We start from the raw sequence: 15,000 nt of genomic DNA, 5'->3' as shown, positions 1-15,000 counted from the left end.
CGTGCACGTTGTCGGAGCCCGGTTTGCCCCGGGTGCGCACCTCGCGTGCACCTTCGACGGGTGGGCACCTTGGCTGGGTTTGCCCCGGCTGCGCTCCGAAGCGGGGTTATTGGAGCGCCGCCTCTTTTTTTGTCGGAGCGTTTGGTGGGGTTTCTCGCATTGGCTCTTCCGAGGCCCGGTTGCCACCCTGGCGCGCACGAAGTCGGAAGTAGGGTTAATTGCCCGGGTGCGCACCTTTGCCAGGGTGGGCACCTTACCTGGGCTGCGCACCAGGGCGGGCTCAAGATGGCACGCGCGTTCCGTTTTTTTTCACTATCTTTCAAAACGGAAATTTTAAAATCTCCTTTTTTTTTTGCCTTTTCTGGAAATTAGTGAAGGCAGCGCATCAAAGGTGCGCACCTCGCTGCCCACCTTGGTGTGCTCTGAGGTGCGCACCCGGGAGCGCTACGAAGTGTGCTCCAAGGTGCGGCGTGCACGTTGTCGGAAGCCCGGTTTGCCCCGGGTGCGCACCTCGCCTGCACCTTGGCCGGGGTGGGCACCTTGGCTGGGTTTGCCCAGGGTGCGCTCCGAAGCGGGGTTACTGGAGCGCCCCCCTCTTTTTTTGTCAGAGCGTTTGGTGGGGTTTCTCGCATTGGCTCTTCCCAGGCCCGGTTGTTGGGTGCGCTCCCACCCTGGCGCGCGCGAAGTTGGAAGTTGGGTTAATTGCCCGGGCGCGCACCTTCGCCAGGGTGGGCACCTTGGTGCGCACACCTTGGCTGGGCTGCGCACCAGGGCGGGCTCAAGATGGCACCAGCATTCCCTTTTTCTCACTATCTTTCAAAACGGAAATTTTAAAATCTCGTTTTTTTTTTGCCTTTTATGGAAATTAGTGAAGGCATCGCATCAAAGGTGCGCACCTCGCTGCCCACCTTGGTGTGCTCCGAGGTGCCCACCACGGTGCGCAACGCCGGTGCGAACCCGGGAGCGCCCCGATGTGTGCTCCAAGGTGCGGCGTGCACGAAGTCGGACCCCGGTTTGCCCCGGGTGCGCACCTCGCGTGCACCTTGGTGCGCACACCTTGGCTGGGTTGCGCGGCCTGGTGGGCACCATGGTGCGCACCAAGGAGCGCTCCGAAGTGTGCTCCAAGGTGCGGCGTGCACGAAGTCGGAGCCCGGTTTGCCCCGGGTACGCACCTCGCGTGCACCTTCGCCGGGGTGGGCACCTCGGCTGGGTTGCGCGCCCTGGTGCGCACCAAGGAGCGCTCCGAAGTGTGCTCCAAGGTGCGGCGTGCACGAAGTCGGAGCCCGGTTTGCCCCGGGTGCGCACCTTCGCCGCGGTGCGCACCATGGCGTGCACGAAGTCGGAGCCCGGTTTGCCCCGGGTGCGCACCTCGCGTGCACCTTCGGCGGGGTTGCGCGCCCTGGTGGGCACCATGGTGCGCACCAAGGAGCGCTCCGATGTGTGCTCCAAGGTGCGGCGTGCACGAAGTCGGAGCCCGGTTTGCCCCGGGTGCGCACCTCGCGTGCACCTTCGGCGGGGTTGCGCGCCCTGGTGGGCACCATGGTGCGCACCAAGGAGCGCTCCGAAGTGTGCTCCAAGGTGCGGCGTGCACGAAGTCGGAGCCCGGTTTGCCCCGGGTGCGCACCTCGCGTGCACCTTCGCCGCGGTGGGCACCATGGCGTGCACGAAGTCGGAGCCCGGTTTGCCCCGGGTGCGCACCTCGCGTGCACCTTCGCCGGGGTGGGCACCTCGGCTGGGTTGCGCGCCCTGGTGCGCACCAAGGAGCGCTCCGAAGTGTGCTCCAAGGTGCGGCGTGCACGAAGTCGGAGCCCGGTTTGCCCCGGGTGCGCACCTCGCGTGCACCTTCGCCAGGGTGGGCACCTCGGTGCGCACACCTTCTCAATGTTTTCTTGCCTTTTCTGGAAATTGGTGAAGGCAGCGCATCAAAGGTGCGCACCTCGGTGTGCTCCGAGGTGCGAACCCGAGAGCGCTCCGAGGTGCCCACGAAGTCGAAAGTCGGGTTAATTGCATTGTTTTCCCCGGGTGCGCTCCGAGGTGCGCAACATCGGCGCGCACCAAGGAGGGCTCCGAAGTGTGCTCCAAGGTGCGCACGATGGCGTGCACCTCTGGTGCGCACGATTCGGAGCTCGGTTTGACCGGGGTGCGCACACCTTGGCTGGGTTGCGCACCTTTTGTGCGCTCCAAGGTGCGCACGAAGTCGGAGCTCGGTTTGCCCCGGGTGCGCACCTTCGCCAGGGTGCGCACCTTGATGCGCACGCCTTGGCTGGGCTGCGCACCTTGGTGGGCGCCATGGTGCGCACCTTTCGTGCGCTCCAAGGTGCGCACGAAGTCGGAGCTCGGTTTGCCCCGGGTGCGCACCTTGGTGGGCGCCATGGTGCACTCCGAGGTGCCCAAGATTGGTGCGCACCAAGGAGCGCTCCGAAGTGCGCTCCAAGGTGCGCGCGAAGTCGAAAGTTGGGTTAATTGTCCGGTTTGCCTCGGGTGCGCACCTTGCGTGCACCTTCGCCAGGGTGGGCGCCTTGGTGCGCACACCTTGGCTGGGCTGCGCACACCTTGGCACCCGCGTTTCCTTCATTTTAAATTTTTTTTTTTTACAATCTCTCAAGTGGGAAATTCTATAATCTCAACTTTTTTTGCCTTTTCAGGAAACTTTTGAATGGAGCGCATCATTGGTGCGCTCCGAAGTGTGCTCCAAAGCTCTCTCCAGCTGCGTGCACCTGCCCCGGCCGCGCACCCGGCCCCGCCCAGCTTCGCTCACCTGTCCCGGGCGTCTGGTGCGGAACCTTAGAGTAAGAAACATCACCGTGCACCTTGGCCAACGTGCGCGACTCGACCGAGCGCGCACTGGCCGAGGTGCACACCGATTTCACCTGGGTGCGCGCGCAGCACCTCGGGCGCACCGGGGTGCGCGCACAACGCCCGGGTTGCACCGTGGCCTGTGTGCTCGGGGTGCCTCGGGTGCGCGCTCGGTGTCGCCCCCGCAGCGCGCGGTAGTGCGGGCAGCGCACCCCGGCCCGGCCCGGCCCCGACGAGAACGCAAACGGGCAAAAGGTTTATTCAAATAGCATTGCGACGCCCGGCGAAAAACTAAAAAAGGGTGCAACACCGGGACTTCCCGGGAGGTCACCCATCCCAGTACTACTCCGGCCCAAGCGCGCTTAACTGCGGAGTTCTGATGGGATCCGGTGCACTAATGCTGGTATGATCGCACCCGTTATGAGCTTGTCGCAGTGTGTACTTAGCAAACCGCGACCCACGTGCGAATCCACCCCGGCCACCCACCCCCGTCGAGGTGCACACCCTCCCTCGCGAAGTGCGCCCCGTTCGCCAAGTGTGAGCCCTGCCCGGGTGCGCGCACCTTGCTAGGGCGTCGGGTGTGCACCCGGCCCGGCCTACGTGCGTGCACCTGGAGGGGGCGTCGTGTGCGTGCAGTGTCCCGTCTGCAACGCGGTGCCCACACACCACCTCGGGCGCAACGACCTGCGCTCACATGTGGGCCGAGTGCACCTTGGTGCATGTTCGGGGCGCCTCGGGTGCACGCTCGATCTTGCCCCGGTGCACCAAGGCGCTCGGTTTGCCCCGGGTGCGCACTTGGTGCAAGGTGGGCACCCAAAATAGGGATCAAGCACCAAAACACAAGTTTCGGGATGCAAAATGGGACCCAAGGACCACAAATGCGTTCCAAGACCCATGATGGGTCCACGAGAACAAAAATGTGTTCCGAGACTTAATAAACAAATATTGGGTTTTAGGAGAAGAAACATGCTCTGATGCCCAAAACGAGAATCGACCCCGAAAAGGCCACAGGCCAAAAGTGGGATGCGAGACAAAAAAAAATGGGACCCGAGGACCAAAATTGGGTTCCCAGGTCGAAGACAGGGCAACCGGACAAGAAACGACCTCTAAGGCTCGAAATGAGTCCCGACGACTAAAACTTGACAAGAAGCACCCATCAGGCACCCAACTCGACACCCATGGGATGCCGACCCACCCGGGCTTCCACCTAGCACACCTTGGCACCCACCCACCCTCGCACCCAACCTCGCACCCAACTTAGCACCTTTGAACCCACATTGGCACTCACCCTGACCCTGGCACCTTGGAACCCACATTGGCACTCACCTTGACCCTGGCACCCACCTTTGCACTCACCTTGGGACCCACCCTGGCTCCCACCTCGGCACCCACCCAGACACCCACCTTGGTTCCTTGGCACCCACCTTGGATCCTTGGCACCCACCCCGACACCCACCTTGGCACGCAACTTGGCTACTTGCCACCCACCTTGGCTCCTTGACGCCCACCCCGACAACCACCCCGTGACCTACCCTGGCTAGGGTTGGTGCACACCCACCCTGGTGCCCACCTTGGCACCCACCCTATGACCCACCTTGGCACGCACCTTAGTACCCACCCCGTTACCCACCCTAGGACCCACCCCGTGACCCACCTTGGCCAGGGTGGGTGCACCCACCCTGGTGCCCACCTTGGCACCCACCCATCCTAGCACCCAGCCTGTGACCGGGCTTGGAACCCAACCTTGCACCCGCACCCGTCTTGGCCAGTGTGGGTGCGCACCCATCCTGGCACCCACGTTGTGACACATCCCTTTAACCCACGCACCCTAGCACCCACGTTGGCACCCACCTTGGAACCCAACCTAGCAACTTGGCACCCACCCCGTGACCCACCTTGGCATCCACCATAGCAGTCGCCGACTTGGCACCCACCTCGGCACCCACCTTGACACTTGTGGACCCACCTTGCCACTCACCCTAGCATCGACCCATCCTAGCACCCACCCTGGCACCTTTGCACCCTAGCACTCACCCATCCTAGCACCTAACCTGTGACCCACCTTGACACTCACCCTCGCACCCACCTTGGAACCCAACCTAGCACCCACCCACCCTGACACCAACCCTAGCACCTACCCACCCTTGCACCCACCCTGTGACCCATCTTGGCACCCACCCATCCTACCACTCAACCTATCACCCACCTTCTCACCCACCTTGGCATCCACCTTAGCACCCACCCACACTGGCACCTTGGCACCCACCTCGGGCAAGGTGGGTGCACACCCACCCTGGCACCCAATTTAGAACCCACCGAGCATGTTACCCACCTTGGCACCCACATTGCAGCCCACCCTAGTACCCACCCTATGACCCACATTGGCATCCACACCCTAGCACCCAGGCACCTCGACACCCGCCTTGACACCCACCCTAGCACTGAACCTGTGACCCACCTTGGAACTCACCCTAGAACCCACCCACCCTGTGAACCACCTTGGCATCCACCTTAGCACCCACCCACCTTGGCACCCACTCTAGCACTCACCCATCCTAACACCCAACTTGTTACCCACCTTGGCACCCGCCCTCGCGTCCACCTTGAAACCCACCCTAGCACCCACCCACGCAGGAGCCCACCTTGGCACCCAACCTAACACCCACGCATCCTGGCACCCAACTTGTGACCCACCTTGGAACCCACCCTAGTACCCACCTTTGAACCCACTATATCACCAACCCACCTTGGCACCCACCCTATGACCCTCTTTGGAATCCACCCTAGCACGCACCCACCCTGGCACCCACCATGGAGCGCACCCTAGCACCCACCCACCTCGGCACGCACCTCAACACCCACCTTGGTGTGCGCACTGCGCCAACCTCTCAAAGACCCTATGTGGTGCGCTCCAAAGTGTACACCTTTGGTGCGCTCCAAGGTGCGCACCTTTGGTGCACACCGAGGTGCACACCAAAGTGTGCACCGAGGTGAGCACCAAAGTGCACTCCAGGGTGCACACCAAGGCGTGCACCTTTGGTGCGGTCAATGCAAACGAATTCGGAAGTTGGGGTCGATGTCCTAATCGCTGCTGCAGACTACACGTATGAGAATCGGACAAATAGCTTTATATAGGGGAGGTGTTGCGTTTGATGGGTCGACTCCCCTGGTTGTGTGCACTGCACCAACTTCAAAGACCCTGTCTTGTTTAAGAAGTCAAAAGTTGGGGTGGATGTCCTAATCATTGCTGCAGTCTACGCATGTATGAGAATCAGACAAATAGCTTATATAGGGGAGGTGTTGCATTCGGTGGGTTGACTCCCCTGGTTGTGCGCACTGCGCCAACCTCAAAGACCCCGCATAGCAGAAGAAGTCGGAAGTCGGATTTTGGTGAGCACCAAGGCGTGCACCTTTGGTGCGGTCAACGCAGACGAATTCAGAAGTTGGGGTGGATGTCCTAATCGTTGTTGCAGGCTACACATGTATGAGAATCAGACAAATAGCTTATATAGGGGAGGTGTTGGGTTTGATGGGTCAACTCCCTTGGTTGTGCGCATTACGCCAACCTCAAAGACCTTGTTTTCGTTAAGAAGTCAAAAGTTGGGGTCAATGTCCTAATGGCTCCTGCAGGCTACACATGTATGAGAATCGGACAAATAGCTTATATAGGGGAGGTGTTGGGTTTGATGGGTCTGGTTGTGCGCATTACGTCAACCTCAAAGACCTTGTTTTCGTTAAGAAGTCAAAAGTTGGGGTCGATGTCCTAATTGCTCCTGTAGACTACACATGTATGAGAATCAGACAAATAGCTTATATAGGGGAGGTGTTGGGTTTGATGGGTTGACTCCCCTAGTTGTTCGCATTACACCAACCTCAAAGACCTTGTTTTCGTTTAGAAGCCGAAAGTTGGGGTCGATGTCCTAATTGCTCCTGCAGGCTACGCATGTATGAGAATCAGACAAATAGCTTATATAGGGGAGGTGTTGGGTTTGATGGGTCGACTCCCCTGGTTGTGCGCATTGCGCCAACCTCAAAGACCCTGCATTGCGGATGAAGTCGAAAGTCAGAGTTTGGTGTGCTACAAGGTGTGGTCGAAGGTGCTCACCTAGGTGTGCACCTTTGGAGCACAGGAAAAGTGCCCTCCAAAAGTGCGCACCTTTGGAGTGCACAAAAGTGCCCTCCAAAAGTGCGCACCTTTGGAGCGCAGAAAAGTGCCCTCCAAAAAGTGCCCTCCAAAAGTGCGCACCTTTGGAGCGCAGAAAAGTGCCCTCCAAAAAGTGCCCTCCAAAAGTGCGCACCTTTGGAGCGCAGAAAAGTGCCCTCCAAAAAGTGCCCTCCAAAAGTGCGCACCTTTGGAGCGCAGAAAAGTGCCCTCCAAAAAGTGCCCTCCAAAAGTGCGCACCTTTGGAGCGCAGAAAAGTGCCCTCCAAAAAGTGCCCTCCAAAAGTGCGCACCTTTGGAGCGCAGAAAAGTGCCCTCCAAAAAGTGCCCTCCAAAAGTGCGCACCTTTGGAGCGCAGAAAAGTGCCCTCCAAAAAGTGCCCTCCAAAAGTGCGCACCTTTGGAGCGCAGAAAAGTGCCCTCCAAAAAGTGCCCTCCAAAAGTGCGCACCTTTGGAGCGCAGAAAAGTGCCCTCCAAAAAGTGCCCTCCAAAAGTGCGCACCTTTGGAGCGCAGAAAAGTGCCCTCCAAAAAGTGCCCTCCAAAAGTGCGCACCTTTGGAGCGCAGAAAAGTGCCCTCCAAAAGTGCGCACCTTTGGAGCGCACAAAAGTGCCCTCCAAAAGTGCGCACTTTTGGTGCGCACCAAGGCGCTGGTTCGGTCGTTGCAGGCGAGTTCGGAAGTTGGGGTCGATGTCCTGAGCGGAGGTGCAAACTACACAGGTGTCGGAATCGGACAAATAGCTTATATAGGGGAGGTGTATGCTTCGATGGGTCGACTCCCCAGGTTGAGCGCACCGCGCCAACCTCAAAGACCCTACGGTATGGATGAAGTCGGAAGTTGGGTCCGATGACCGATTCGATTAGTAGGTATGCTCATGAGGTCGGAATTTGGGTCCGATGACCTGCCATGTGCAGGAAGGCGAATGTTGACACTGTGCGTTGCAAGGTGCACACCAAGGCGCTGGTGCGGTCTTTTTAGTCGAGTTCGGAAGTTGGGGTCGATGTCCTGATCGGAGGTGCAAGCTACACAGGTGTGGGAATCGGACAAATAGCTTATATAGGGGAGGTGTATGCTTCGTTGGGTCGACTCCCCGGGTTGAGCGCACCGCGCCAACCTCAAAGACCCTACGGTATGGATGAAGTCGGAAGTTGGGTCCGATGACCGATTCGATATGTAGGCATACTCGCGAGGTCGGAATTTGGGTCCGATGACCTGCCACGTGCAGGAAGGCGAATGTTGGCACTGTGCGTTGCAAGGTGCGCACCAAGGCGCTGGTTCGGTCGTTGGAGGCGAGTTCGGAAGTTGGGGTCGATGTCTTGATCGGAGGTGCAAACTACACAGGTGTGGGAATCGGACAAATAGCTTATATAGGGGAGGTGTATGCTTCGTTGGGTCGACTCCCCGGGTTGAGCGCACCGCGCCAACCTCAAAGACCCTACGGTATGGATGAAGTCGGAAGTTGGGTCCGATGACCGATTCGATATGTAGGCATACTCGCGAGGTCGGAATTTGGGTCCGATGACCTGCCATGTGCAGGAAGGCGAATGTTGGGACTGTGCGTCGCAAGGTGCGCACCAAGGCGCTGGTGCCGTCGTTGCAGTCGAGTTCGGAAGTTGGGGTCGATGTCCTGGTCAGAGGTGCAAACTACACAGGTGTGGGAATCGGACAAATAGCTTATATAGGGGAGGTGTATGCTTCGATGGGTCGACTCCCTGGGTTGAGCGCACCGCGCCAACCTCAAAGACCCTACAGTATGGATGAAGTCGGAAGTTGGGTCCGATGACCGATTCGATACGTAGGCATATTGGCGAGGTCTGAATTTGTGTCCGATGACCTGCCATGCGCAGGAAGGCGGAATTTGGGTCCGATGACCGAGTTGATGGCGTGCCATGCGCAGAAAGGCGGAATTTGGGTCCGATGACCGAGTTGATGTTGATGGCCCGCCATGCACAGGAAGGCGGAATTTGGGTCCGATGACCGATTTGAAGGCGTGCCATACGCAAAAAGGCGGAGTTTGGGTCCGATGACCGAGTTGATATTGATGGCCCGCCATGCGCAGGAAGGCGGAATTTGGGTCCGATGACCTGACATACGCATGGAGTCCGACTCGGGGGCCGATGTTCGATTCGATGACTTGCATTGTGGGTAAAGTCGGAAGTTGTGGTCTTTGACCCGATTCGATGACCAGACTTCGGCTGCTTGAGAATCGGACAAATAACTTATATAGGGGAGGTAGTGTTCTCGAGCATCCTCCCCCCGTGCCCGTTTATGTCGATTGATGCTGGTGCTCGACTGGTTGGAGCGCTCGGATGCAAAAATCTTGCACCAGGATTTATCGATTGTGATGGACACGGCAAGTCTCCTGATTGCTATGCAGGAGCTCATCGTGAATCTCTATGCGGCCTTGGTATGGACTCGACCTGCGGAATGGTTCGGCAATGGTAGTCGCTCCAACACGTCCTTGCAATGGCCACAGAGGTGATTCGACTAGAGCTCCAGTCTAGCTTTTGGGTTGCTTGGCGGACTGGTATAGCCGCGATCGAGTTCCGGCCATGAACGTTTTAGATAGCTCTTGGGCTTTCTGGGACGGAAGTCGGAAGTTTGGGCTGTTGTCCGATTTGATGACCATTCTTCGGATGTGTGAGAATCGGACAAATAACTTATATAGGGGACTGTGTTGTCTCACGCAGCCCCCTCCGTGCCCCTCTATCTCGACCGATGTTGGTGCTTGAAAGGGTTGGGATCGCTCGGATTTATAAACGTGCACCACCATTTGTCGAGTGTGAGGGACGCGGCAGGTCTCCTAAATGCTATGCGGGCGCTCTCTGAGAATCTCTATCCGGCCTCGACACAGACTAGTCTTGCTGAATGGTTTGGCACTGGTAGTCGATCCAACACGTCGTTGTTGTGGCCGCCTAGGCGATTCGATTCGAGCCCCCGTCTAGCTTTTGGGTTGCTTGGCGGATTTTGCCCTATCCGCAAGTGAGCTCGGTCCCTAAACGTTCGAGAAACCCGATTGCTATGCGCCGACTCTCTTTCTTGCGAGCCTCCATCTAGCTTTTGGGTCTCTACGGAACGGAAGTCGGAATCTGGGACCGTTGTTTGATTCGACGAGGCAGACTACGGTTGTGCGAGAATCGGACAAATAACTTATATAGGGGAGGTGTTGACTGGAGCATTCTCCCCCGTGCCCCTCTAACTCGACCAATGCTGGCGCTCGAACGGTGGTAGCGCTCGGATTTTCATTGAGCGCCAGCATTGGTCGATTTAGAGGGGCATGCGAGATTCCCGAATGCTATGCGAGGGCTCTAACGGAAATGTCTATTGGTTTCGGTATGGATGCAATTGCGAGTGGTTCGGCAAAGGTAGTCGTTCCGATGCGTCCATGTCGTGGCCAAATCGATAATTCGATTTGAGCCCTCGTATAGCATTTGGGTCTCTCGATGTGATTCCGCATTCCAGTCCCTTTGGGCACTGCTTGAGCCGCATCCCAGGGGGTTCCCTTCCCAATAATCTGCCTCGCAACCCGATTGCTATGCGGTGAGGCTCCTCGGCCGCCTCGGAACTATCTGTGTATCAGACGCATCGCGGGATAAGGGGTTGGCAACGGTAGTCGCCCCAAGCGCGTCCGATGCTTGGACCATTCCGAGGCGGCCCTGAAGCCTCTTCCGTCTAGCCGTTGGGTCCTTCTCGCCGCATCCCTCGCCTCGCACCCCGATTGCTATGCGGTGAGGCTCCTCGGCCGCCTCGGAACTATCTGTGTATCGGACGCGTCGCGGGATAAGGGGTTGTCACTGGTAGTCGCCCCAAGCGCGTCCGATGCTTGGACCATTCCGAGGCGGCCCTGAAGCCTCTTCCGTCTAGCCGTTGGGTCCTTCTCGCCGCATCCCTCGCCTCGCACCCCGATTGCTATGCGGTGAGGCTCCTCGGCCGCCTCGGAACTATCTGTGTATCGGACGCGTCGCGGGATAAGGGGTTGTCATTGGTAGTCGCCCCAAGCGCGTCCGATGCTTGGACCATTCCGAGGCGGCCCTGAAGCCTCTTCCGTCTAGCCGTTGGGTCCTTCTCGCCGCATCCCTCGCCTCGCACCCCGATTGCTATGCGGTGAGGCTCCTCGGCCGCCTCGGAACTATCTGTGTATCGGACGCGTCGCGGGATAAGGGGTTGTCACTGGTAGTCGCCCCAAGCGCGTCCGATGCTTGGACCATTCCGAGGCGGCCCTGAAGCCTCTTCCGTCTAGCCGTTGGGTCCTTCTCGCCGCATCCCTCGCCTCGCACCCCGATTGCTATGCGGTGAGGCTCCTCGGCCGCCTCGGAACTATCTGTGTATCGGACGCGTCGCGGGATAAGGGGTTGTCACTGGTAGTCGCCCCAAGCGCGTTCGATGCTTGGACCATTCCGAGGCGGCCCTGAAGCCTCTTCCGTCTAGCCGTTGGGTCCTTCTCGCCGCATCCCTCGCCTCGCACCCCGATTGCTATGCGGTGAGGCTCCTCGGCCGCCTTGGAACTATCTGTGTATCGGACGCGTCGCGGGATAAGGGGTTGTCACTGGTAGTCGCCCCAAGCGCGTCCGATGCTTGGACCATTCCGAGGCGGACCCGAAGCCTCTTCCGTCTAGCCGTTGGGTCCTTCTCGCCGCATCCTTCGCCTCGCACCCCGATTGCTATGCGGTGAGGCTCCTCGGCCGCCTCGGAACTATCTGTGTATCGGACGCGTCGCGGGATAAGGGGTTGTCACTGGTAGTCGCCCCAAGCGCGTCCGATGCTTGGACCATTCCGAGGCGGACCCGAAGCCTCTTCCGTCTAGCCGTTGGGTCCTTCTCGCCGCATCCCTCGCCTCGCACCCCGATTGCTATGCGGTGAGGCTCCTCGGCCGCCTTGGAACTATCTGTGTATCGGACGCGTCGCGGGATAAGGGGTTGTCACTGGTAGTCGCCCCAAGCGCGTCCGATGCTTGGACCATTCCGAGGCGGACCCGAAGCCTCTTCCGTCTAGCCGTTGGGTCCTTCTCGCCGCATCCCTCGCCTCGCACCCCGATTGCTATGCGGTGAGGCTCCTCGGCCGCCTTGGAACTATCTGTGTATCGGACGCGTCGCGGGATAAGGGGTTGTCACTGGTAGTCGCCCCAAGCGCGTCCGATGCTTGGACCATTCCGAGGCGGACCCGAAGCCTCTTCCGTCTAGCCGTTGGGTCCTTCTCGCCGCATCCCTCGCCTCGCACCCCGATTGCTATGCGGTGAGGCTCCTCGGCCGCCTTGGAACTATCTGTGTATCGGACGCGTCGCGGGATAAGGGGTTGTCACTGGTAGTCGCCCCAAGCGCGTCCGATGCTTGGACCATTCCGAGGCGGCCCCGAAGCCTCTTCCGTGTAGCCATTGGGTCCTTCTCGCCGCATCCCTCGCCTCGCACCCCGATTGCTATGCGGTGAGGCTCCTCGGCCGCCTTGGAACTATCTGTGTATCGGACGCGTCGCGGGATAAGGGGTTGTCACTGGTAGTCGCCCCAAGCGCGTCCGATGCTTGGACCATTCCGAGGCGGCCCCGAAGCCTCTTCCGTGTAGCCGTTGGGTCCTTCTCGCCGCATCCCTCGCCTCGCACCCCGATTGCTATGCGGTGAGGCTCCTCGGCCGCCTTGGAACTATCTGTGTATCGGACGCGTCGCGGGATAAGGGGTTGTCACTGGTAGTCGCCCCAAGCGCGTCCGATGCTTGGACCATTCCGAGGCGGACCTGAAGCCTCTTCCCTCTAGCCGTTGGGGCTTTCTCGCCGCATCCCTCGCCTCGCACCCTGATTGCTATGCTGTGAGGCTCCTCGGCCGCCTTGGAACTATCTGTGTATCGGACGCATCGCGGGATAAGGGGTTGGCAGTGGTAGTCGCCCCAAGCGCATCCGATGCTTGGACCATTCCGAGGCGGCCCTGCAGCCTCTTCCGTCTAGCCGTTGGGGCCATCTCGCCGCATCCCCCACCTCGCACCACGATTGCTATGCGGTGAGGCTCCTTGGCCGCCTCGGAACTATCTGTGTATCGGACGCATCGCGGGATAAGGGGTTGTCACTGGTAGTCGCCCCAAGCGCGTCCGATGCTTGGACTATTCCGAGGCGGCCCTGCAGCCTCTTCCGTCTAGCCGTTGGGGCCATCTCGCTGCATCCCCCACCTCCTCGGCCGCCTCGGAACTATCTGTGTATCGGACGCATCGCGGGATAAGGGGTTGGCAGTGGTAGTCGCCCCAAGCGCGTCCGATGCTTGGACTATTCCGAGGCAGCCCTGCAGCCTCTTCCGTCTAGCCTTTGGGGCCATCTCGCCGCATCCCTCGCCTCGCACCCCGATTGCTATGCGGTGAGGCTCCTCGGCCGCCTGGGAACTATCTTCGTATCGGACGCATCGCGGGATAAGGGGTTGTCACTGGTAGTCGCCCCAAGCGCGTCCGATGCTTGGACTATTCCGAGGCGGCCCTGTGGCCTCTTCCGTCTAGCCGTTGGGGCCATCTCGCCGCATCCCCCACCTCGCACCCCGATTGCTATGCGGTGAGGCTCTTCGGCCGCCTTGGAACTATCTTCGTATCGGACGCATCGCGGGATAAGGGGTTGTCACTGGTAGTGGCCCCAAGCGCGTCCGATGCTTGGACTATTCCGAGGCGGCCCTGCAGCCTCTTCCGTCTAGCTGTTGGGGCCATCTCGCCGCATCCCCCACCTCGCACCCCGATTGCTATGCGGTGAGGCTCCTCGGCCGCCTTGGAACTATCTTCGTATCGGACGCATCGCGGGATAAGGGGTTGTCACTGGTAGTCGCCCCAAGCGCGTCCGATGCTTGGACTATTCCGACGCGGCCCTGTGGCCTCTTCCGTCTAGCCGTTGGGGCCATCTCGCCGCATCCCCCACCTCGCACCCCGATTGCTATGCGGTGAGGCTCCTCGGCCGCCTTGGAACCATCTTCGTATCGGACGCATCGCGGGATAGGGGGCTGTCACTGGTAGTCGCCCCAAGCGTGTCCGATGCTTGGACCATTCCTAGGCGGCCCTGAAGCCTCTTCCGTCTAGCCGTTGGGGCCTTCCCGCCCCATCCCTCGCCTCGCACCCCCGATTGCTATGCGGTGAGGCTCCTCGGCCGCCTTGGAACCATCTGTGTATCGGACGCATCGCGGGATAAGGGGTTGGCACTGGCAGTCGCCCCAAGCGCGTCCGATGCTTGGACCATTCCGAGGTGGCCCTGAAGCCTCTTCCGTCTAGCCGTTGGGGCCTTCCCGCCCCATCCCTCGCCTCGCACCCCGATTGATATGCGGTGAGGCTCCTCGGCCGCCTTAGAACTATCTGTGTATCGGACGCATCGCGGGATAAGGGGTTGGCACTGGTAGTCGTCCCAATCGCATCCGATGCTTGGACCATTCCGAGGCGGCCCTGCAGCCTCTTCCGTTTAGCCGTCGGGGCCTTCCCGCCGCATCCCTCGCCTCGCATCCCGATTCCTATGCGGTGAGTCTTCTCGGCCGCCGCGGAACTATACCTGTTATTGCTACTGCATCCTTCGGCTGGTAACCTCCTCTGCCGCCTTGGAACGTTCTCTTTGTCGGACGCGTCGCGGGATAAGGGGTTGGCACTGGTAGTCGCCCCAAGCGCGCCCGATGCATAGACCGCTCCGAGTCGACCTTGCTTTCAGCCTCTCACATGCATAGACCTCTCTGAGTCGACCCTGCAGCCTCTCACGTTTAGCCTTTGGAATCTCGCCTCACAACATGATTGCTATCCTTGATGCATCCCTTGCCTCGAGCCCTGATTGCTTTCTTGGCTGCATCCCTCCTCTCCTCACAGCCCGGTTGTCATCACTGCTTCATCCGTCGCTTCATGCATTCTGGCTGCTGGGCCCTTCCCACCGCACACCTCGATTGCTATCTCTTCTGCATCACACACCCCGATTGCTATCTCTGCTACATCCCTCGGCTCTCACTTCTGCATCCTTCGCCTCACACCTCGATTGCTATCAATGCTGCATCCGTAACCTCACACCCCGATTGCTATGCGGGGAGGCTCCTTGGCCGCCTTGGAAATTTCTGTGTG

General features: G+C 59.7%; 1 non-coding gene across 1 annotated transcript; it reads right to left on the bottom strand.

Annotated features, from left to right (window-relative positions):
- Window positions 1-3,094: 3,094 nt before the first annotated feature.
- Window positions 3,095-3,213, bottom strand: LOC131861118 (5S ribosomal RNA). The gene has a single exon (XR_009360197.1). It is a non-coding gene; the product is annotated as a 5S ribosomal RNA (ribosomal RNA).
- Window positions 3,214-15,000: the final 11,787 nt, after the last annotated feature.

The sequence above is a fragment of the Cryptomeria japonica genome, unplaced genomic scaffold (assembly GCF_030272615.1).
Source record: "Cryptomeria japonica unplaced genomic scaffold, Sugi_1.0 HiC_scaffold_24, whole genome shotgun sequence".
NCBI classification, from domain to species: Eukaryota; Viridiplantae; Streptophyta; class Pinopsida; order Cupressales; family Cupressaceae; genus Cryptomeria; species Cryptomeria japonica.
Note: the sequence above shows the minus strand (reverse complement) of the source record. Positions and strands in the feature narration are given on the sequence as shown.